The sequence below is a fragment of the Gorilla gorilla genome, chromosome 12, assembly GCF_029281585.2.
Source record: "Gorilla gorilla gorilla isolate KB3781 chromosome 12, NHGRI_mGorGor1-v2.1_pri, whole genome shotgun sequence".
In the NCBI taxonomy this organism is placed as follows: domain Eukaryota; kingdom Metazoa; phylum Chordata; class Mammalia; order Primates; family Hominidae; genus Gorilla; species Gorilla gorilla.
The window spans coordinates 96,787,743-96,811,246 of record NC_073236.2 but is presented as its reverse complement, the minus strand read 5'-3'; the positions used below and the strand labels follow the sequence as shown (position 1 = coordinate 96,811,246).

The window sequence follows — 23,504 nt, the reverse complement described above, 5'->3', positions numbered from 1 at the left end:
TCACCCAGGCTGGAGTGCAGTGGTGCGATCTTGGCTCATTGCAACCTCCGCCTCCTGGATTCAGGCAATTCCCCCTGCCTCAGGCTCCTGAGTAGCTGGGACTACAGGTGCACACCACCATGCCTGGTTAATTTTTGTATTTTTAGTAGAGACGGGGTTTCACTATGTTGGCCAGGCTGGTCTCAAACTCCTGACCTCAGGTGATTCGCCCGCCTCAGCCTCCCAGAGTGCTGGGATTATAGGTGTGAGCCGCTGCACCCAGCCCCAGCCTCTTGATTTTTTTTCCAACCCTCACTGGGTGGTTTGAATGCAAATGCTAATTGGGTTCAGCTGAAAGCCACAGTTGAACCAGTGACCTTAGATTGTTGATTAACACACCAATTGCACCATTTTACCACTCACAAAAGGAACAGGTCAGAATGCTATCTAAGTGGTTACAGATATGTGTCATAGTTTCACCAGATTCCCAACGTGTAAAAATGGTTATCCTTATTTCCTGGATGAGGAGAAGGAGGCTCAGCAAATTTAAGCCAGGATTGCAGCTTGGGTCTTGGGACTGCCTCTTAGTGGCCCACATGGTTGGCTTCCCTTCTCCTACCTTGGCCCCTGCGATGCGGGAGGGGTTGGCTGCCAGGGCCCCTCTCTGGGGGGAAGGTAGTGGGGTGGGCCTAGCTCCCCAGATGGCCACAGTGGAGACAGGGCAGGCACTGGGTCAGCCCAGGTGGGTGGGAGAAGGTGCCATTGAAGGCTGGTGAAAAAGGGGTGAAGTGCTGTCACTTCCTTCCCAACTTGGGCCTCCTGCAACAGAAGGGCCCCGAGCCCTTGTGGCGATCCTGAGGGCACTACAGCAGCTGCTGAAAGTGATTCTTAACCAGGAGCTGGCCCTCGGGGGCAGCCAGCATCATGGCCTCTCCCTGGTTCCCTGCTTGCCCTAGACATGTGTTAAGGGCTCTGGGTGGGCCCTAAGCCCCAGCTGCTGGCTCATCTGGCAGCCACTGTTCTTCTCTCGGCTCAGCTTGACCATCCCATCAAAGGAAAAGCATGGCATGAATGGGAAGGCTTAGGGCTTGGCAGGAGACTGACCTTGGCTCTCAGAGTGGGGAGCCCTGGAGCCAGGGAAATCTAGCAGGAGGGATGGCCTCAGGTCCTTCAGGGGTCCTGGATACGGTCAGCACTGGGGGTGCCTCAGGTCCTTCAGGGGTCCTGGATACGGTCAGCACTGGGGGTGCCACTGGTGCCATCCAGCTTAGGGACATACGGATTCCTTCTCTCAGACTCCTCTGCCTGCCCGCTCTGCTCTCCTTTCCAGCGTTCACAACCCTGCCTCTCCCCGCGGAATGCCTGACTCCACACCACACGCATTAAAGCTGCCATCTGTACTGCCCTCATGGTGTGCCAGGCATCCAAGTATTTTACACACACACACACACACACACACACACACACACACACACACACACACACACACACACAATGTCAGTCAATCCTCGCAATACCCAAGTGAGGAAGGTATTATTACCATTATCTCCATTTTACAGATCAGAAAACTGAGAAGTGAAGAGTGTAGGGAAGTCTGCGTGGCTCCGGCCAGGCGGCTGCTGGAGGACCTCTACCTTCTCACCCCCAAGGACATGGGCATGGTGTTGATGGAGAAAGGAAACAGCTCACTCTGGGGGTGTCCCTCATTCTGGTCCTCTTGAGCAGTCACTCTTCCATCTGTCCTGATGGTCATGGCTGGGAATGGGGTCAACAGAGAAGAGCTTCCTCCCTCTTCTTCTTCCTTTATGTCTTTTCATCTCTGCCCACTCTCTACATCTTTTCCTTTCTCCCTTCTCACTTTATGTTTCTTTCATCTGCATTTCTCTCTCTCTCTCTGTCTCCTCTCTCTCCCCACAACACCCCCGCCCCCAGGGTCTTGCTCTGTCACCCAGGCTGGAGTGCAGTGGCACAAACAGGCTCACTGCAGCCTCGACCTCCTGGGCTCAAGCGATCCTCTCACCTCAGCCTCTCAAGTAGCTGGGACCACAGGTGCATAGCACTACACCCAGCTAATTTTTAAAATTTTTTGTAGAGGCAGGGGTCTCACTATGTTGCCCAGGCTGGTCTCAAACTCCTGGACTCGTGCCTCAGCATCCCATAGTGCTGGGATTACAGGTGTGAGCCACCTCTGCCAGCTGGATTCTTTCAGCCCCAGCCTAGGCAGTCGCACCTGGCCTGCACCCTCTCAGCCCTGTATCTGCCTCTGGGTGCACCCGCTGCACAGAACATCCCAACCCGTGGACTTGGGAGATGGATGGCTATCAAGCAGCCATTTTCTCTGTGTGCGACTTCTCACGCTCTTCTATTAGGGATGCCCCACTGCTCCATCACACTGGCACCCCCAGGGCAGGGTTTGTGCCTCCCTCACCAGTTGGAGACACTACCCCTTCTCCTCGGATCCTCTCTCTGCCCCCCTCACCCTTCCTTGTTTCACTGGCTATCCTCTGGGCCCTCTGGATCTGGGGCTGTGTGCTTGGTGTGGGCCAGCACAGAGCAACAGGGGCCCAGACACACCCAGAAAGAGCTCCCTGGAGGGCAGAAAGGCAAGCCAGGGAAGAGGTCAGCCTTGCAGAGTGTTGCCTTTTTGGCTTTTCTGAAAGTTGCAAAAATGTGGCTTTGTCTGAGCAAGTTAAAACAAAAAAATCAATGGTACCTCCCACAGATGATACTGTTGCTCAGGCTCCTGGAGCCACAGTTGGTAGACAAATAACACATAAAAATAGCCTGTGTTTCCCAATCTTATGGCCTCTGGGGGCTGCAGGGAGAGGCCTTGGCTGAGCGGGGTTTTCTGGCCCATTGTTTGCCTGCCCTGGGTTAGGGGTGGGCGTGGGGGCTGTTCGTGGGCACAGCAATTCCCGGTCAAAGAAGGGAGGAGGGTGAGTTCTTGGCGAGGATGAGCAAGATAACGCACACTTGAATGGGGTAGCTGTTTGATGTTTATTTTTCCTTTCCCAGGCCAAGAAATTTAGCACACTCCATTCTGAACTTCAGTTTCCACCAACTTTTCCCCCCAGCCTTTTCTTTTTTCTGAAAGTGTGCAAGGAAGACTGAGATACAAGGTCTTATTTCCATCTGGGCTCTGGCCCAGGAGCCTCGACCAAAAAGTTACTTAAGTCATATTTCCATCATTTGCAGATGGCTGTGTATTTATTTCTCACCAAAGTAAAATCCCAAATGGGATTCAGATATTTGCACGAGTCAAAACTGCTTCCTCCCGGCAGGGCTAGGAAAGGGGCTTTGATCCTTCTGAGAAAACAGAAATGTTGGCCCTGGCCCAGCGAGGATGGTGCATTTAGGGGTTCCCATAACTACCCAAGATCCAGGCCCTGATGGGGTGAAGTGAGCTCTGGGGGCTAAAGAAGCCATATCCCTGAGATGGGCACAGGGCTTTGAGAAGCAAGCTAGAGACAGCTGAGTGATGAGGGCAGAAATCAATGCAGGTGGGGTCACCGAGCAGGTGAGTGGCCCAGAGTAACCCTCTGGAGGACCAGCCACCATCTGAACTCTGTGAGCAAGCCTGTGTGTGGAGGAAAAGCCAAACTGTGGAAAATTACTTGGGGAGAAACTGCCGCTCCCAGACACAGGGCCTGCTGTTAGGCCTGTGTTGTCGGCCCCGTCTCTTTCTTTGCACCCTCATCCCCAGGGCGCTGAGCCTGGCACAGGGAGACAGCCGTGGCCTGAGTGCCCAGGCTGGTTCATCCCTGGGTCAGGAAGGGCAGCCCAGTTTGTGCTGTGGCAGGGCCTCTCCCTGGCACCAGGGGCGCCCTCACCTCCAGGGCAGAAATCCATTCAGGACTCACTGTCCCCCTCCCCATGTCCCACCTCCTGGCTCCTAGGAGGAGAGGGTCTGAGTGAGCATGGTGAGGGCCTCTCCGAGTAGGGGAGGACCCCTTAGGGCTGAGGAGGGCAAACTGGAGGAACCACAAAGGTGAAGAGAATGGCAGCAAGCCGAATGCCAAAAGCTGGCTTTCCAATCACTTCTCTCCTCTCCCCATTCCTATTGCAGTTTGTGGATGTCCAGTGCACATCTGCATCACTCCCTCTGCTTCTTGGCTCTCGTTTTCCTCTCTTTTGGCTTCAGGCATCCCTTGCAACAGTGCTGATCTCTGTAAAGTGAATCCTGTGTTCCTGTTGCCATGCATTATGAGACCTCGGATGTGTTCCCATAGCTTTGGGAAGGGGCATATGAGCCCCCAGGGGAGCTGAAGGCTGCGTAGAGGAACAGACCCTATGCATGGATGAGGCAGAATACTGCGAATGTCACTGTGCCACTTCCAGAACTTTCCAGGGTTCCACAGGGCTATCCTTCCTGAAACCCTTTTGTCAGCCCCACACAACTCCTCTTAGGCTGGGGATGTCTTGCCATCACTCTCACTACAGGGCCAGAGTGGGACCCTATGCCCCAGGGTCTGAATTTCTGGGTGGATCCCCTGGTAAATTCAGCACTACTTTGCAGGGAGCTGGGACTCAACGTCTCTTGCCTCCTGCTTGATTCTTCCCGGTTCGCATCTCTGGCTCTCTTTGGCTCTTTTCTCTCCAGGTCAGCCAGCAGGCCCTCCTCCCCACCCCGTCCCCTCCCTCTCTCCCCACATCTTGGCTCCACGCTCTGTTTTCCTTTAGGACTTGCTTTCAAAGAGCACCAAGTTGGCCACTAGCGTCTCTGGCCTGGCCCACCTTAAAGCCTGACCCTGACTCATGGTCCTGGTCCCGACAGGACGTGGTTCACACCGGTTTAGAAAACTCTGGACGGCAAAGTCACAAACCATCTGCACCCTCTTCTTCCGCCCCAGACGTTATTTATGTGTGTGGCTTTGTGTTCGTTGCTAAATGCGGCCTGTGTGAAGGCTGTTAATTAACCCTTTGAGAAATGCGCTTCCCATCGGGGCAGGGACAGGAACAAGGAGCATGTTTCTAATCACCGAAGATTTATCCTGCTTCAGACGAGGCGTTTAATGAAGGCAGGGGAAGGGGCCGGAGGAGATGCCCTTCGAAGCGGTTTAAAGAAAGCCCGTTTTGTGCACGCAGATTGTCAGAAGGGCAGGAAATTCTAAATCAACTGTGCTCCTGGGCCTCAGTGAGGGGACAGGGGGTGCATACAGGGAGGGGGAGGGGGCCTGTGGGGTCGGGGGAGGTCTAGGGGCACAGGCCGGCTATCAGAAAGCAGGGCCAGGCAGCTCTCCTGGGATGAGATGTGTAGTCACTCAACTCTTTGGCCATCTGTAAAATGGGGCCGTGTCTCGCCTGCCTCCTCCGTCCAGGGCATCCATGGAGGGGACTGTAGAACAGAGTTGGAGGAGCCACTTATAATACAAACAGTCATCAAAGAGTGACCATGCTGTGGGTGCCTTGGGAGGTGGGTGGGGGTGACAAAGTGAAAAGAGGGACTTTCTTTCCCAGTGAGGAAGGGTGAGCTCTGGGGTCAGGGTGTTCATAAGCTTTCCAGGGGGGCCCTCTAGTTCCTCACCTGTAAAGTGAGAGGCATTCTGGAATCTTCACAGCTGGCTGTAGGATTATGGGTTTCCTGACACTGAAAACAACCTTTCTTCTGAAAAAGGAGAAATTCAGTTTTGGGTTTCACTCCCTCTTGGTTTCCCAGCCCAAGGCGCATCACGGTTCCCACCCTTCCCAGATGCACTGAGGGTGGTACTGGCTGGAGGGGTTGGGGGAGGAGGGCAAGCGGGAAGTCCCAGGACATCCCAGCTGGGTGTGGGGGCTGAGGGACGGAGTGGGCCACCGAAGCCTGCTGATATTTATAACTGCGACTCTTTACATTCTGTATAAAGGCATGCCTAAAAAGCACCATTGAGGGAGGGCTCAGACGCCTGCCCGCACGCAGCCAAGCTTCCTGTCAAAGCCGAATGAGCTCAGAAAACAAAAAAATGTATTCACAGCTCTGAGCCTTCCCCGCTTCCCAGGCTTATTTCGTTTGAAAATACTCAGAGTTGGAGGGAGAAAAGGTAGAGGAAACAGAGTCCAGCCTGACTCCCTAGGGACCATGTATCTGCTGCAAGGTTGTGTAATCTCTCGGATCCACACATTTGCCTACTTGTAAGGTGGTTGTGAGGAGGAGGTGAGAAGATAGGTAGGAAGAACAGGGTCAGCAGGAGATGCATGAGCGGGCTCCCCCTCCATCCCCCTCTTCCCTCCTCCCTCCCTCTCCTCCATCCCTCGCTTCCACCCCTTTCTCTCCTCTCCCCCAACCAGTCTCTCCTGAGGTCTGCCATATCACCCTCTCTGCTGCATCCCAAAGATGCCCAGATAAAACCAACCTAATATCTTTCAATGATCTGCCCCAGACAGGCCCACACAATAATGAACCCTGTGATGGACAGAACCCAGATATCCCTATTTCGGCCTGCCGCATAGACAGTGGAAGTGTGCGTGTTTCAAGTTTGTACTTAGTTGGCTGTGCCTTAGCAAGCTTCCAGGGATTCCCATGCAAGCTGAAGTTTGAGGACCACTGTACTGGAACATGCAAATGCTCCTGAAGCCTTCAGGGAATTTTTCCAGAGGTGAGGATGGGGGAGGGCTGATGTTTCCCATTTGGAAGTAGCTCCTGGGGAGCCCTTTGCTAGGAAGAGCACCTGCTTCTGGCCACTTCCTGCCTCTCTGAAGCTTCCCCCAGTGCCTCTTCCCAGGGACCCAGGAAGCCTGCTTTCCACTCCAGGAGTCAGGATGGAAGCTGCCTCTGGGGTGTCCACACCTGTACTGGGTGTCAGGCTCCTGGCTCCCTTCATGGTGAGTCCACCTCATCTGTGGTGAGGTGGGGAGAGGAGTGAGAGGATGTCTACAATGTTTCTCAATCACAGCCCCCTGCCCCAGCTCCCCACACTAGGAGAGTAAAGCTACTAGCGTCCCTGGCACCTGGTCTTTCCTAGCCAGGGCATGCGTCTCGGTAGAACTTTCTGTATTGACGGAGATGTTCTGTATCTGTGCTATTCAATACAGTGGCCATGAGCCACCTGTCGCTACCTACTGAGTACTTGAAATGTGACTGGAGGCCAGGCTCAGTGGCTCACACGTGTAATCCACGCACTTTGGGAGGCCAAGGGGAGTGGATCACTTGAGGTCAGGAGTTCAAGACCAGCCTGGCCAACATGGTGAAACCCAGTCTCTACTAAAAATACCAAAAAAATTAGCCAGGTGTGGCAGCATGTGCCTGTAATCCCAGCTACTCAGGAGGCTGAGGTGGGAAAATCGCTTGAACCCGGGAGGCAGATGTTGCAATGAGCCGAGATTGTGCCACTGTCCTCCAGTCTGGGTGACAGAGCAAGACTCCATCTAAAAAAAAAAAAAAAAAAAAAAAAAAGTGACTGGAGTGACTGAGGAACTGAAATATTAATTTTCTTTCCTTTAAATTCCTTTAAATTTAAATGGCTATGAGAGGCTTGAGGCCACCATATTGGACAGTGAAGTTCTAGGAGCTCCTTCGATGCCTTGGCCTCTGAGGCCTTCCTTCCCTACATCCTCGGCATCTGCTCCAGCCCTGTGGAGTCCTGTCCCATTACATAGAGGGGAAGCTGAGGCCTAAGAGAGGGGGTACTCTGCCATGGATAGGAAGCGAGGGTAGGACTGGACCCCACCCCCTCCTCTGCCTTCCAGCCCAGGCCTCTGGCCAGCAGCCCCATTCGACCCTGGCCTCTGGCCGAGGTGTGGGAAGTTGAATGTGATGAAACCCAAGACCCCTTGGCTGGCACCCAGCTGTGGTTTTGCACTTGAGCTGCAGAGCTGGGTGGAGGCGGCTGGAGAGGACTGTCAGAGGATGGGAATTCGGGTGGCCTGCCCAGCAGGCCCTGTGAGCAGGAGCTGTTCCCAAGGGGGTTTCCAGGCCAAGCAGGCTTCCAGGTTCTGTTGGTGTCTCCTGGCAGCGGAGGGCCCTGAGTGACCCAGATTCTCCTAGATGCCCCACTGTGGAGAGGGACAGAGAGGGGACCATGGAGGTGAATGAGCATGTGTAGCTGTGTGTAGTCAGTGAGTGGAAGTGGGGAGGGCAATAGCACTGGCTTTTCTAGGGAGGAAACCAGCCAGCTTGCTCCACCCTCCCCACCATCACCACCAGCTGCATAATTTACAGGGCCCAGTGCAAAAATGAAAATGCAAGATCCCTTGTTCAAAAATTATTAAGGATTTCACATAACATGGGAGCATTAATCCAAGTTGTGGGGACTTTCTGACAGCAAGGCCCTGTGCAGCTGCCTTGGTCACCAACCTGTGAAGCTGGCCCTGCCATGAGCGCCTTCATCCTTTGAATCTCGAAAGAACAGAGGATGGCCAGGCTTACTTTGGGAGGCTAAGGTGGGAGGATCACTTGAGGCCAGGAGTTTGAGGCCAGCCTGGGAAGCATAGCAAGACTCCGTCTCTACAAAAAATTTAAAAATTAGCATGGCATGGTGGCATATATACCTGTAGTCCCAGCTACTCAAAAGGCTGAGACAGGACAGCTTGAGCCCAGGAGTTTGAGGTTTCAGTGAGCTATGATTGCAAAACCCTATCTTTGGGCCAGACATAGGCAAAAGCTGGCCAATTCCTCCACCCCCAGCCCCATCATGGCTTCTGGAGACCTACGGAAGTGGTTCCAAGTCTCCTCCAAGACACATATTCCATCCCCCCGAGTCTTCTCCTAGTCTGGCTAAATGGCCTTAGGCTGGAGAAGGGAGATGGTTCAGCACATGCCCTGATCCCTGCCCCAGTCAAGGAGGGGGACAGCCAGGGAATGATAGCAATGCATTTATCCAGCGTTTCCTGCGTGCCAGGCGCCTTGCTAAGGATCTCACCTGTATTATCTCATTCGATTTTCCTAACACTACGAGGCAGATAGTTTTGTTTGCTTCCTTTTCTTTGCACGGAAGGAAGGGCTTTCTGGGGTAAGAACAATGTTCCACGTCTTGACTGTGTGGTTATTACATGGGGGTATCCATTTGTCAAAATTCATCAAGCTGGGCACATAAAATCTGTGCATTTATTGTATGTAAATTATCCCTCAATAACTTTATTGAGGTGCATTTATTAAAGAAACATTTTTTTTAAAGTAAGGCACAGAGACTTTGAGAACTTGGCCAAGGTCAAATTCCTAAAGGATAGAGCTGGAATTTTAACTTGGGTACTCAAGAGTGGTGCCATGCCTGTGCAAAGACCCGGATCGAGGGGTCAGACGGATAAGATCTCAGATGTAGTGGTTTCTTGTTCTTGAGCAAATTACAGGGCCTCTCTGAGCCTCGGGTTTCTCATCTGTAAAATGGGAACAAAGATAGTACCTGTGTTACAGGGTCATGGTTTAGTGCTGTCAGGGACATGTTGGAAGGGGGAGGACCCTGGGGAGCTGTACAGCGTGCTGCTTATGTCCTGCTGTTCACCCTGTAGGCAGGGGGCAAAGCTAAGGGGCAGCCTCCCATGTGGCCGCCCTCTTCTTCACCCTTATCAGCCCCCGCAGCTCCTTCAACCCAGGGCCCTGCCCTATTACGAGGAAGCAGGTAGCATACTAGGTCATGGCTGGTGCAGGACCCAGGGCAGCAGGGGTGGCATACAAGGTTTGGGGTCCTGCCATGGGGGGGGGGGGTCACTGATGAGCTTCTATAAGGGGGAATTGATTTGGGATTTAGAAATGTGGAGGATGGCAGCCAGGTGCGGTGGCTCACACCTGTAATCCCAGCACTTTGGGAGGCCAAGGTGGGCGGATCACCTGAGGTCAGGAGTTCAAGACCAGCCTGACCAACATGGAGAAACCCCATCTCTACTAAAAATACAAAATTAGCTGGACGTGGTGGCACATGCCTGTAATCCCAGCTACTCGGGAGGCTGAGGCAGGAGAATCGCTTGAACCCAGTAGGCAGAGGTTGCGGTGAGCCAAGATCGCACCATTGCACTCAGGCCTGGGCAACAAGAGTGAAACTCTGTCCCTTGAAAAAAAAAAAAAAAAAAAGAAATGTGGAGAATGGGGCCAGGCATTGTGGCTCATGCCTGTAATCCCGACACTTTGGGAGGCCGAGGTGGGCCGATCACTTGAGGTCAGGAATTCGAGACCAGCCTGGCCAACATGGTGAAACCCTGTCTCTACTAAAGATACAAAAATTAGCTGGGCATGATGGTGCACACCTGTAGTCCCAGCTACTCAGGAGGCTGAGGCATGAGAATCTTTTGAACCTGGGAGGTGGAGGTTGCAGTGAGCCAAGATTGTGCCACTGCACTCCAGCCTGGGTGACAGAGCAAGACTTAGTCTCAAAAAAAAAAAAAAAAAAAAAAAAAAATGTGGAGAATAGGAGAAGATACCTGGAGGGAGGGTGCTAAAGACCTTGTCTTTCTTAGAAGGAGGATGAAGTTTGCTGTAAACAGAAAAAAAATATCAAGTTAAGAATGTCTTGGCCAGGCACAGTGGACTCACACCTGTAATCCCAGGTGTGAGGAGGGAGAGGCAGGAGAATTGCTCAAGGCTAAGAGTTTGAGACCAGCCTGGGCAACATAGCAAGACCCCATCTCTTAAAAAAAAAAGAAAAAGAAAAAGAATGTCTTAAAAATTAAGGGTCTCCACTAAAAGAATATAAATAGAATGTGTTACTTCTGCCTCCTGACCTCACCTCGTCCACGTGACCTCCCAATACTGGGCTGGGCTGTGTTTATATATTTACCTGTGGGCTCCTCTCCACCCTGAGGAGTTTAAGTTGTGTTTATCACTTTGGTCTCCCCACCCCTGCCCAGGGCCTGACACATACTAGGGGCTGAATAAATGCTGGTAGGTGAAGGGCTTAGAATTGGGGTTAGACTTTTCTACCCCAAAGACTTAGGCTCAAACTCTACCAAACTACCCCAGGGGTGGGCCTGACCCATTGCTCAGGTGGGAAAGTGGCTCTGGCCTCTGGCCTCTTCCTGACATAGGCCAGCTCCAGCAGCTATACTCCTCGCAGTTCTGTTTTTGGGAAAATTATGTTGTTTTTATCCCCAAGGAGCCACCTTGGTCCCCAAATCCTGATAATACCTCCATCAGTAGAGTAACACATTTCATGGATGAGAAAGTCAAGGCTCAGAGAGGTTAAGAGACTTCCCCATGGACACAAAGCGAGGTATTGACAGAGCCAGCCCAAGAACTCAGACCTCCTGGCCCCAGTCCAGCTCCACTACACACCCCATTGCCACTAATGCTGTCTCAGCCCCCAACCCCTAACACCCACCTTGGTAATGGAGCTGGGCTGGGTGGAGTTGGCTGCTGAGAGGCTGGAGGCTTGGCTTAGGCCAGTGGCTCCTGGAAATTGGGCCGTTTTCCTGGGGCGGAAATGAGAAGCAGATGTGGCTCAGAGCTGGAGTGCAGACTCATGCCGTGTCAGAGGGCTCAGGTTACATGGGAGGACACGTGACCGAGGTTCCAAAAACAGCCTGAAACCCCCAAAGCCTACAGTGGGATCCAGCCTGGGCCTGGGGAGCTCAGTCCTGCCCTGATCACCTCCTGATAGCCCCCGAGCGCCTCGAGGAGAGGGTGAAATGGAAGGCGATGGGGTGAGCGAGGCCCCGGGCCACTGTGGCTTCTCGCTCCAGCTCTGTGTGTAGGGTTGTTTGAGCCCTTGCACCAAGTCCCTGTCTTTAGAAAGACACCTAGGAAGGGCAAGACACCTTCTATTGGGGTTACCAGCAGCCTCCCTGCCCAGGGCTGGCTTGATGCCTATGCCCAGGCCACCAGAACACCTTTTGCAGTCAGGTTGCACCACTTTGCTTCAAATCTTTGGGGTAAGGGATTGATCCTGCTGACAGTTCATGCTTCTCTCGGAAACCATCAAGTTTTATGCAGTGTTCAGGCAGCCTCTCTGGAGTGGAGATGAATATCAACCACTTCCAAACTGGCAGAGGGAACTGGACCCAAGGGGAAAGGGGTGAGGCAGGATTCTGGAGAGAGTGAGGTCCTGGCACAGGTGAGGAGTCCAGGAACAATCTGGCAATAATATCACTTGGCAGAGGGATCCTCTGATCTGCACAGCCCATAAGTCTCTCCCTTGACCAATGGAGCAGGCCCCATTCATTTATTTATTCAATAGATGGTTCTTGCATACCCACTGTGGCCAAGGCAGTGGCTAAGCCCTGAGGATCCAGAGGTGACTGAGCATGAACTCAGTCTCCAGGACCTCCCCAACTGCCGAGGGAGCCCCCACAAAAACCAATGAACAGCTTTAGTGGATGGACTGATTGCTTGAACATTAAGTGCACACCGTGTACCAGCACCCTGCTAGGCTCATAGGAGCCAGTGGTGAACAGAATAGGTAAAGACCCTGCCCTAGTGAAGCTGACACTTTTTGCAAGGGAGATGGAGTATTAAAAAAATATTAAAAATTGGTTAAATAATATGTTTAGAAGGTGATGCCTGCTATAGAAAGAAAGAAAAGTGGGGCAGGGGGAGGAGGGCCAGGAAGTAGGGGCTGGTTGCAGTGGTGTCCAGGGCAGGGAGGGTGGGCTTCCCTGAGAAGGCAAGACTGCAGCAAAGACAGTCCCTGGCGAGGGAGATGAGCATGGTGTCTGGGGACGTGCCAAGGCCCAGAGAGAGGAGGTGCCTGCAGTGTTCAGGGCTTCAAGGAGGCTGGTGCAAGCTGGGGTGGAGAGAGAATGGAGGGTAGAAGTGAAGGTCCAAAGGGAAGGGGGACCAGAGGGGGAGGAGTCGGAGGCCACTGTGCAGTTTTAGCTTTGACCGTGAGTGAAATGGGAGGTGCTGGAGGGTTGTGAGCAGAGAGATGTGTATTGACTGGCATTTTCAAAGGACCATTTGGGCTGTTGGGTCCACAGCCGACTGGAAGGGGCAGGGGACAAGGGCAAGGGGCAGTCAGGAGGCGACTTTGACAGTCCAGGCCAGAGGTGAGGGTGCTGCAGCCAGGCAGAGGATGGGAGAATTGCCTTGGGAGAAACTTGAATATGGTTCCAGGGTAACTTGGAGAAGGGAATGATAAACTCTGACTAAGGATGCTTTCCCTAGGGAGGTGACTCAAGCAGGATCTTGAAAAATGAGTTCAGCAGGACTGCAAGGAGCTACAGCATTCCAACCCTGTGTGTGACAGGGGCCGAAGTCAGAGGGTGCCAGGCCCAGGAGGGGAACCCTGCAATGCTCACCTCGGCTGCAGCTGGGTGCAGGGCACTTGGGCCAGGCCAGGGAAGGATGGGGCTTACTGCTCTGCCCAAGGGTGTGAGCCTGTGGGCGCTGGAGAGTTGGTGACAGGTTTTTCAGCCTGAGGCTGCAAATCCATGAGACCCACTTTCCAATCAAGATAAGTCCCCCTGTTGCCATGAGGGGGTTGGAGGCAGGTAGAAACAGGAGGACCAGGTGGGAAGAAGAAGATAAGCCCCTGCCCATCGCAGTGTTAGAGAGAGGGAGGGGTAGTTAGAATACAGGGCCAGAGGATGAGGGATTGATGGAGAGAGGCCTGTCTCTGTCCTGGGGAAGAGGATGAGTCAGTTTGGGATGGCTGCATTGGAGATGCCTTTGGGAAATCAGACAGAGTCCTGGAGCAGCTGACCAAGGTGTCTGGCGCTCAGCAAAGGAGACTGAGCCCAGATACCCATCTAAGAGCCTGCAGGGACAGGAGGCAGTAGAAGCTATAGAAGTCCAGCTGGGCGCAGTGGCTCATGCCTATAATCCCAGCACTTAGGGAGGCCAAGGTGGGCAGATCACAAGGTCAGGAATTCAAGACCATCCTGGCTAACACGGTGAAACCCATTTCTACTAAAAATACAAAAATTAGCTGGGCGTGGTGGCATACACCTGTAGTCCCAGATACTCAGGAGGCTGAGGCAGGAGAATCACTTGAACCCGGGAGGTGGAGATTGCAGTGAGCCAAGATCGCGCCACTGCACTCCAGCCTGTGCAACAGAGCAAGACTCTATCTCAAAAAAAAAAAAAAAAAAGTAGTCCACCAGCCAGGGGCATCTCCAGTTGCTGATTTTTTTTTATCCTGAGGAGGATCTGATTAGAGGTAGCGTTCCCTCCTCTTTGCCTCACTCCCAGGGCCTTTGAGAGAAGGGGTGAGAACAATCATCTTGAGAGTAAACAAGGGATCCCCCTGGAGGCTCCAGAAGCAGGTGGGTCCCCTTGGATAATACTGAGAAGTCACAGGCAAGGGTTCCCTGAACAGGCCCCAGTTCAGCCCTAGGGTGTTTGTGGTGTGTCTCTAGTGTGTTTGGGGTCTTGGAATCAGCTTGTCTCTGGGTCTCTGCATGCAAGTGTGTGTGCTTTGGGTATGCATGTGTTATAGAAATAGCACTTATAAAATAGTAAAGGGATGTATTTTCACTTTCTATAATTCTCGTTCTCCTGTGGCCCTTCAGGGTGAAGGCTAAGGTGACATTCATTGCCCGGGGAAGTAAGCGTAGGGTTGAATCGAAGCAAGTCATCCAGGACGGATGAGACAGGACGGGATGGAGAGATACAGCTACTGAACAGCAGGACTCAAGGAAGAGAGAAGGTGAGAAGCAAAAAGCTCTGTCCCTCACCCCAGTGGACACTCAGAGGGCTGTGTGGGAGACACCCCAGCCACATTTGCAGCTAAATTTCACCACACAAGGTAGGTGGAATTTGACTCTCAGATGACAGCTGTGGGGAATTTCAGTGAACGCCTTTAAGAAAGCAGTGATTGAGGAAGGTGTAACACATTATGGCGCTGCCCAGGAGGTAGTTTAGAAATGTCTAAAGAAGCAGTCTAGGAAGTGGCTCTCGGAACTCTGCCTCTTCTGGAGGGGTAGAATGCAGCCAGGCGGTCCTAGGTCCCAGGGAAACGGTAGAAATCAAGGCCACAGGCCAGGTGTGGTGACTCACACCTGTAATCCCAGAACTTTGGGAGGCTGAGGCAGGTGGATCACCTGAGGTCGGGAGCTTGAGACCAGCCTAACCAACATGGAGAAGCCCCATCTCTACTAAAAATACAAAATTAGCCAGGCATGGTGGCACATGCCTGTAATCCCAGCTACTTGGGAGGCTGAGGCAGGAGAATCACTTGAACCCGGGAGGCGGAGGTTGTGATGAGCCGAGATCATGCCATTGTACTCCAGCCTGGGCAAAAAGAGCACAACTCTGTCTCAAAGAAAAAAAAAAAAGAGAAATCAAGAACACAGAGGTAGGATCTGCACCACCAGCCTTGTGCGGGGACCACTCACTTCATCAATACCCCTCTCCATCCCCAACCATCACCAATGCCACCAGGGATCCCCAGGGACCAGGCACGACCAGCCCTGTCCCATTGTGTGTGGGGAAGGTATGTGGGAAGAATGCAAAGAACCCCACACCGACCTTGAACTCCTCTTCCCACCACCATGAGGTCTGTAAATGTCTCCCTGCACCAGGAAGAGAGACATCTGGCTAGCAGAAGAGGGAATAGGGAGAAAACGCTGAGTATTTTGCTGAAAGGAGGCTTGCTTGAACATGCAGAAATGGAGAAACCTATAGTGGGCAAGTTAAAGATTTCTTTTCTTTCTTTTTGTTTCTTTTTGTTTTGTTTCTTTTCTTTCTGTTTTGTTTTTGTCGTTCACTCATTTATTGCCTGTCAACAGCAGGAAGTATCTCATTAGATCTAGATGAGAAGAGTACAAGAAAAATTAAGAAAGACGCAGGTTTTACTCATCTTGTGTGAGTCGTAGTGTGTGATTTTCAACTCCACCACATACATGTCTGCACAAGCTTGTCTGGCCAGCTTTGTACTTTCAATTCCACTTGTGAGACTTTTCTTTGAGACTCGCTGTGTGCTTTGCTTTGGCCAGGAGTTGAGAATCATAAAATCACCAAATTCTGTATTATCTATTGTAGCATAATAAATTACTCCAAAACATATCTTCTAAAAACAATATACTTGTTTTATCTTATAGTCTTTCTGTGGGCCAGGCATTGGTAAACAGAGTAGTTCCAGCTCAGGGTCTGTCGTGAGATTGCAGTTGAGATGACAGCCGAGGGTGCAGTTATCTGAAGGCTCAATTGGGGCTGGAGGCTCTGAATCCAAGACAGGCCTGCCAGGTTGTTCTTCCTGTTGACAGGAGGCCCCTGTTTCTCACCACATGGATCTCTCCACAGAACTGCTTGAATGTCCTCACGGCATGGCAGGTGTCTTCCTCCAGAATAAGTCATCTGAAAGAGCAAGGCAGAAGTCTCAGTGTCTTTTATGACAACCTAGTGTTGAAAGCCACACCTAAGGGCCAGTTGTGGTGGTTCACACCTTTAGTCCCAGCACTTTGGGAGGCAGGCAGATCACCTGAGGTCAGGAATTTGAAACCAGCCTGGTCAGCATGGGGAAACCCCATCTCTACTAAAAATACAAAAATTGGCCAGGCGCGGTGCCTCACATCTGTAATCCCAGCACTTTGGGAGGCCAAGGTGGGTGGATCACCTGAGGTCCGGAGTCCTAGACCAGCCTGGCCAACATGGTGAAACCCCACCTCTACTAAAAATACAAAAATTAGCTGGGCATGGTGCCACTTGCCTGTAATCACAGCTACTCAGAAGGCTGCGTAGGAGAATCGCTTGAACCCGGGAGGTGGAGGTTGCAGTGAGCTGAGATTGTGTCACCGCACTCCAGCCTGGGTGGCAAGAGTGAAACTCCTTCTCAAAAAAAAAAAAAAAAAAATACAAAAATTAGCTGGGCATGGTGATGCACACCTATAGTCCCAACTACTCGGGAGGCTGAGGCAGGAGAATCACTTGACCCCAGGATGTGGAGGTTGCAGTGAGCTGAGATTGTGCCACTGTACTCCAGCCTGGGTGACAGAGTGAGACTCCGTCTCAAAAAAAAAAAAAGTCACACCTCCCCATGTGGTCCAGGCTCTCCAAAAGCTTATGGTATTGCAGGGTAGATGTAAAGTCCCTAGGGCAAAACAAGATGTCTGAGGTCCAAGCAAAGTGATGTGGGCTTTCTGAGGACAGAGTGAGCTACCCAAGTCAGGCAGCCAGGGAGGCTTCTGAGAGTGGGCAGAAGAGCCCCCGCCCTCCATCCTGCCCTGAGTGGCTCTTCCCTGGAGAAGGAGACTTGGTACCTGTAAACTGGTCAGATGGGGAAGCCTTTGGAGGCCTGGCCAAGTGAGGGGGCTGGTTTCTGTCTGCTGGGTGACAGGGGAGTGTGGCGTGGCTACAGAGAGGCTGCTAGGGAGCTCCCAGAGGGACTTAGAAGTGAGGCAGGAAGGGAGAGACAGGGTTCAGAGAGGGAGAGGGAAGGCAAGAAATCGAGGGCTGGACCAGTCTTCTACTTGGTCAGCATGCCATTTTTCTGGGCTGTCATCCCTGACCACAGATTCATTCATTCCTGTATGCCTGTCAGGTGCTGGGGTTACAGAGACAAAGGCCAGGTCCCTGTCCTCAGAGGTCACAGTTGAGTAAGGGATGATACCCAGTACAGGGGTGACATCTGTGAAGTGTGATGGGTGCATGGGGAGCATACATTGCTGGGAGAGGCCTGGGCTGGTCAGAAGGTGAGGCCTGGGCTGCTTCTTGCAGAGGTATGACAGGCACGAGGTATCCCTGGAATGAGGTACCAGCAGGCACAGGTGGGAGAGGGCTGAGAGATGGAGCTGGGAGGGCCAGAAGAGGCGTGGCTCTGCTAGTTGGGTGGGGTGGTTTGGATTTCTTCCAGAAGACAACAGAGAGATTATGCAGAAATTTAAGCAGTGGTGTGGAGGGATCAGCTCCATGGTTTAGAAAGATTAGCTGGGCAGTAGAGAGAAGGTTCTAGAAAGGGTGAGTCCAGGAGGAGACAGCAGTAACCCAGGCTATGCATGCAAAAAGTAGGGATAGGAAGAGATGAAAAAGTTCCAGAAGTCTTTGGAAGGCCTGGCAGCCTCCAGGCATGCCTACAGGCTGAACCCAGCCCAGCTCATCTCAGATAAAGCATCTAATTCAAGTCCTACACAGAGCCCAGGCCTCTGCTCTGAAAAATCTCTTAACCCCAGCAGTCCAGCTCGGGACGGGCCCAGCGAATCCCAACCCCAATCTGCCGTCGTCATCCCAGAGGAATGCTCAGCCTACCGGACCTTGGCCTTTCTCTGGGGGACGGTGAGGCCTGTGAAGGGGGAAGCCCTGGGGCGGAACTGGCAGTTGTGGGGAGGCCCCCCAGGACACTGTGGCCACGGGGGCGGCTGGAGGAGAGGAGGCAGGGGGCTGGGGGAGTGAGCCAGTAGGGAGCCGGGCAGCACACTGGCCACCTGAGAGGTGTGATGGGGGAGGACAACAGGCGGTGATTCCTGGGGTGGGAGTTACCCCCTCCCCCAATTCTCAAACCCCCGACAGGAGTGAGCTGCGCTGCCCACTCCCCGCAGCAGGTGGCGCCGTCTTGCTGGGATTGGACTTGCGGGCCTGGCTGGGAAGCGCTCTGTGGAGAGTGACGCGACTGGAGCGCCTGGGGGGCAGCCGTCCTGTGCGCCTGGGACCCTCACGGGGCCTCCCTGCTCCAGTCACTCCCGCCCGCCTGCCAGCCTGTCCCCAGCTCTCCTGCGTCTCCACTCTGTCCCTGTTGCCCTTCCTGTCTTCCTCCAGCCCTCCATTCCTGCTTTTGGCTGGGGTCCCGGACGGGGTCTGGTGAGCTGGTTCACTCCGAAGCATCCGCACCGGATAAGGGAACTCTCAGCCCAGCCCAGCGGGCGTTTGGCCATGGCTTGGCACCGTGGGGGGCCTCTCTAAGCAGCCCCGACTCCCAGGGTTTGCCTACATTCTATGCCCTCAGGAGGTGCTCAGTGCCCCGAGCTGGGGCTTGGGGAGGAGGGGTTCCTAGGAACATATATATGAGAAAGTGTCTCACTCTGTCACCCAGGCTGGAGTGTAGTGGCGCGATCACGGCTCACTGCAGCCTTCACCTCCCAGGCCCAAGCGATTCTCCTACTCTGTCTCTACAAAAAATACGAAATTACAAAACATACAAAAAAAAAAAAGAAAAAAAACCTCACAAAAATTAGCCGGCCGTAGTGGCGCATGCCCGTAGTCCCAGCTACTCCGGAGGCTGAGGTGGGAGGATCACTTGCGCCCAGGAGGTGGAGGTTGCAGTGAGCCGATATTTCCCCATTGCACTCCAGCCTGGGTGATGGAGTGAGACCTTGTCTCAAAAAAAAAAAAAAAAAAAAAAAAAAGCTGTAACCCAGGCTGTGCATGCAGAGAAGTAGGGACAGGAAGAGGTGAACAAGTTCCAGAAGTCTTTGGAAGGCCTGGCAGGAAAAGAAAAAAAAGGAAGGAAGGAAGGAGGAAAGGAAGGAAGGAAAGAAAGAAACGGGGTCTTACCATGTTGCCCAGGCTGGTCTTGAACTCCTAGGCTCAAACGATCGTCTTGCCTCAGACTCCCAAAGTGTTAGCATTACAGGCATAAGCCATGAGCCCAGCTCCTAGGAATCTTTGCTATGGCAAGGGGGCTTACTAATGAATGACAAAATAAATTACAACAGCTCTTGGAGAACATGCCTAGCACCTCTCAATCTCCCATCTTGCATCAAGAGGGAAACCTGAGGGGCCCAGGGGACTCCCACTGGGCCTCCCGGCCCTGCTGGTTCCCCTTCTCTCCCCACTTCTTCCTTTCTTGTTCTTGGGGCTGGGTTCCACACTTGTCACAAAGGAGGGGAGTGTCCCCCTTGCCAGTGGACATATCTGTGTGGGCTGGTGATGGCAGAGCTGGCCTAGGTAGGGCACTGAGTTGGGGGTGGCTGGTGGGGGAGAGCTGGCCTAGGTAGGGCACTGAGTTGGGGGTGGCTGGTGGGGGTAGTGGGGCATGGAAACAGGATGTCCACCACAGGCCCCTCTCTGAAGAAGCTGGTGAGGGCTGGAGGGCTCAGGAGGGAAACTTCCATAGTTTCTAGGGTGGAGTCTTAGGGGCAGAGGGAAGGAAAGGGTCTGGCTGGTGTGAGTGGTGGCTGATCCAGAGAGGCTGTCACCCAGCCCAGGACCTGTGGCTCCCAGCCTGCCCTTCTCCCCAGGTGCTGCACTCCCTAAGGACAGCTGCCATCATTTGTAGACTCTAAACTGGTGTCATTGCTTTGATAAGAATGAGGATATTTATGAGACAACAGAGCAGAATATTTTAGAGAAGGGCTGTCTGGTAGCACAGAGGTGTCTGTTCCCCTGGGACACCTGAACTCCGATACTACCTGCCCCCAAGTTGTCACTCATTTCCTCCCCTCAGCTGGGGTGGGTGGGAGGTTGTGTGGGTCCCTACATCTCAGTTCGATTTCAGCCTGAAATAAAAAGCCAACTTGTCACTCTTAGTCTTCCTAGGGATGGGATGCCTTCCCTGGAAAGAGCTTCTGGTTCTGCTTGAACTTTTAGGTGGTCAGTGTAGCATAGATGGTAGTCAGTTTATGTTGACTGTGAACTTTTGTTTCAAAACACACCTGGGCAGGGACAGGTGGGTTGATGCCGAGAAGGCTGAGAGGGAGGAAGTGTGAGCCAAGGGAAGAGATGAACGTGTGTCTGAGAAGGGGGGACCAGGGCAGCCAGGCAAGAAGAGGCCGTCACTGGCAGCCGCTCTGTCACTGCTGGGGAAAGAATGCCCAGGGCGCTCTGGCAGTGAGTGTGGGGCTGCCACAGGGAGGAAGGGCTGGGAGGATGTGGGGAATGCACTTAAGGCTGGATCAGGAGGCAGTCAGAAACGTCCAAAACCTGGGGGCATGCTGGGGTGGGGGAGTGGTGGGCAGGGAGAGGAAGGGATGATGAGTTCTCAGACATCTTGGGCAGCCAGTTGGAGGGAAGCTGGGCTGGCAAGGCTGACTTTAGGAACTGCTTTGTATCTGGAATTTTCTGACCAGTGTAGAAGTTGTCTCCTGAGTTGCTGTTCTGTAAGAATGTATTATATAACTTCTTGCCTAATTTGTGGCTGAGGGTGGCATTGCTGATAAACCTACTAACATGGCCCCTTGAGCATGATAGGGGTAGGGAGTTGAGGCTCCCAGCCCACAAGGAGCTTCCCATGCAGCTGGGGAGGCAGCGCAAGTGCTCAATAAGATGCGAAACTGCAGAGAAGCGTCCATGTGGGAGGTGCCAAGAGGATGGGATCAGGGCGGGCTCAAGGTGGACTTCTTGGAGGAGGAAGGAGATTCTCAGATGGAGAAAAAGGACAGGTTTCCAAGATTAAGAGAACACTGTAAGCAAAGGCACCAAGAAGGAGTGGAAAGTTTGGGGGATGGGGAGAGATGAAAGGACACTAAGAGCTTTGCATACAGAAGACACTCAAAGTAAGGAAGGAAGGGTAGGAGAGTGGGAAGAAGGAAGAGGGAGCTGAGAGTTGCTCTCAAAGGCATGGGGGCAGGTCTCTGGTGTGACCACCCCCCATGAGCCAAGTTACAAAAGCACCCTAGCTTGAGGAGCCCCACAGTGGACCCTCAGCTCACCAGCCTCTGTCTTAGGCTTACTCACAAACATGAAGCTGGAGCTAAGAAACAGGCATGTGACTGCTTGCCCACCCTTGTTTGTCCTCCTCTAGGGCCTAGTGTCACCGGTGCCTTGCTGGGTAGCAGCTGCTCCAGTTCCCTGATGGAGATGGGGCTGTTTGTCACTCTGGGGTGACTAAGGGGCCAGTAACACTCCACCAAGATGGCAGCACAGCCAGACAGGAGGGCTTTTGTCTCATCTTGATCCTCCTGGGAGGCCTGGCCATGGCCCGAGTTTGCTCAGTGTTAATTATTGACCAGGTACCCAGGGACAGGGCCCCGCTGTCCAGCTGGATGGAGGGCACATGGGTCTGGGGCCTGGGCCTCCCAGGGCATCAGGTGGGGCTCACCTGGGGCCAGGGGAGTGGAGGGCGCCGGCCTTGAGTAAGGATCAAGGAGCCCCAAATGCCTCCCCCACTGCTCCCCAAGTCCAGGATTAAATGGAGTAGAAAGTGCCCAGGCCAGGGTGGCTGGAGATTCTGCATGGAGAACATCCTCATTCTTACCCTCAGAAGGACAGGGAGGAGGGGGAGAAACACCTTTACCCCGAAAAGGAAGGAGATGGAGGACAGAGAGAAGACCCCAGAATGAAGGTGTGAGGGTCCCTGAGCTGTGTGGAGCTGCGTGCTTAGACCCGGAGTCCCCACCCGGAGCAGCACATGGCCACAGACACCCTCCTCAGGCCCTCTGATGGAAAATGCCAGCCCAAGAGGGTGTTAGGAGAGCTGATTCATTCTAGGCCAGAGGGAAGAGGGATGAGAGATCCCCCAGTCCTGGCGGGACCATGACCACCTCTGGTTTCTGGCCCCGTGTGAATATGGTCTTGTCCACCCCATCAGGGAGGCCTCAGCTAAGAGCAAGGAGGAAGGTCCACAGAGGGCTGTGTATCAGGAGGCAGGAGGAGAGGAGAGAGAGTGAGTGATGCTGTTACAGCAGGACCAGCTCTAGTGCTTGTTGTATGCGTACGTGATCTTGTCTGATCATCCTAAACAGTGATGAGAGCAGGGTGCTATTACTATGGCCATTTCATAAACGAGGAAACTGAGGCATAAATCGTGCCACTTGTCCAAGTCCTGGAGCTGGGAAACAGCAGAGCAGGGGCAGTCTGATTCCTGACCTGGGTCTGGTATAACTCTGTTATCTGCAGGGAGCAGGGCAGAGGGGCAATGCAGGAAGGGGAAGGGGCTCCATGCAGCTGCGGGTTGCAGAGAAGAGGCCCAGCGAGACCAGGCCTCTGGCTCAGGGCATGCCTTTGAGGTGGAGGCGGGGTGGGAATCTGGCTTCTTCTCGATAGGGAAGGAGAATGTGTGTGCTGGCCTCTGGGTGTCAGGCAAGTGTGTCCCAGGCTGGCTTGCTCCCACAGCCCCCACCTCCTCTTCCCCTGGGGCTTTACCTGTGAGAAGTCAATATTGATGTTTTATGACCCAGGATAAACACACATTTTTTTCCTCCCATGGAGGGTTTATCTGGTCTAGAGGGTTAATCAGTGACCACTTGGAGGTGGGGGAAGCCTCTGAGAAGAAAGCAGCTATTCAATTCCAGCCCTTTACCCAGCCTCTCCCCTTCCCTCCTCCCCACTACCACCTCCCCTCCCACCCTCTAGTGGGGACTGACCTGGCCCTGCAAGTGGGTGGGGGCAGGACATTTGGGAATCTGACGCTGGAGTCCATGTGGGTGTGTTCGGGGGACTGTTAAGTAGGATGCATCCAAGGAGAGTGTCCCTAGAGCTGTGTTTGCCCTGAGCACGGTGTTGGCAGGGCAGGTGGGCCTTGCATGTGGCTGTCATGGGCCCAGCCTGGTTAGGAGTGGGAAAGAGAAAATAAGTCTCGTGTCACAGAGCACTCAGAGATGACACAAGATAATGCGGGTTGCTCCTCTTGAGAACAGGGGCACTGGAGCACAGTGTGGGGCCCGACCCTGCCTCTTACCTGCTGTATGGCCTTGGACAGGTGGCTTCACGTCTCCGGGCCTCAGATGCCTCCTATCTCCTCTAGGGTGGTTTTGAGAATCAAATGAGATCCTGTGCTTGCAGAGGAGAGAACTCAAATGGACTGTCACCTCCTCTGCCTTCCTTGGGAAGAGCATCGTTCATCTCAGGGCTTGTTAGCCTTCTGCCTACAGAAACA

The 23,504-nt window shown here is 53.3% G+C and overlaps 2 long non-coding RNA genes across 3 annotated transcripts in view; one reads left to right on the top strand and one right to left on the bottom strand.

Annotated features, from left to right (window-relative positions):
* The window catches only part of LOC129531563 (uncharacterized), a 162,840-nt gene that overhangs the window by 129,049 nt on the left and 10,287 nt on the right, over positions 1-23,504 (top strand). The window contains exon 4 of one of the 2 annotated variants that reach the window (XR_010129991.1): positions 14,329-14,465. This is a non-coding gene — a long non-coding RNA (uncharacterized lncRNA). Of the gene's footprint in view, positions 1-14,328; positions 14,565-23,504 lie in introns of both variants that reach the window. The other variant, XR_010129992.1, reaches the window with a different exon arrangement.
* LOC101149454 (uncharacterized) overlaps positions 15,282-23,504 on the bottom strand; it is a 50,045-nt gene continuing 41,822 nt past the window's right edge. Inside the window, exons 3-4 of the long non-coding RNA XR_008676820.2 lie at positions 23,307-23,493; positions 15,282-16,114 (exon numbers count right to left, since the gene is read on the bottom strand). This is a non-coding gene — a long non-coding RNA (uncharacterized lncRNA). The remainder of the gene's footprint in view (positions 16,115-23,306; positions 23,494-23,504) is intronic.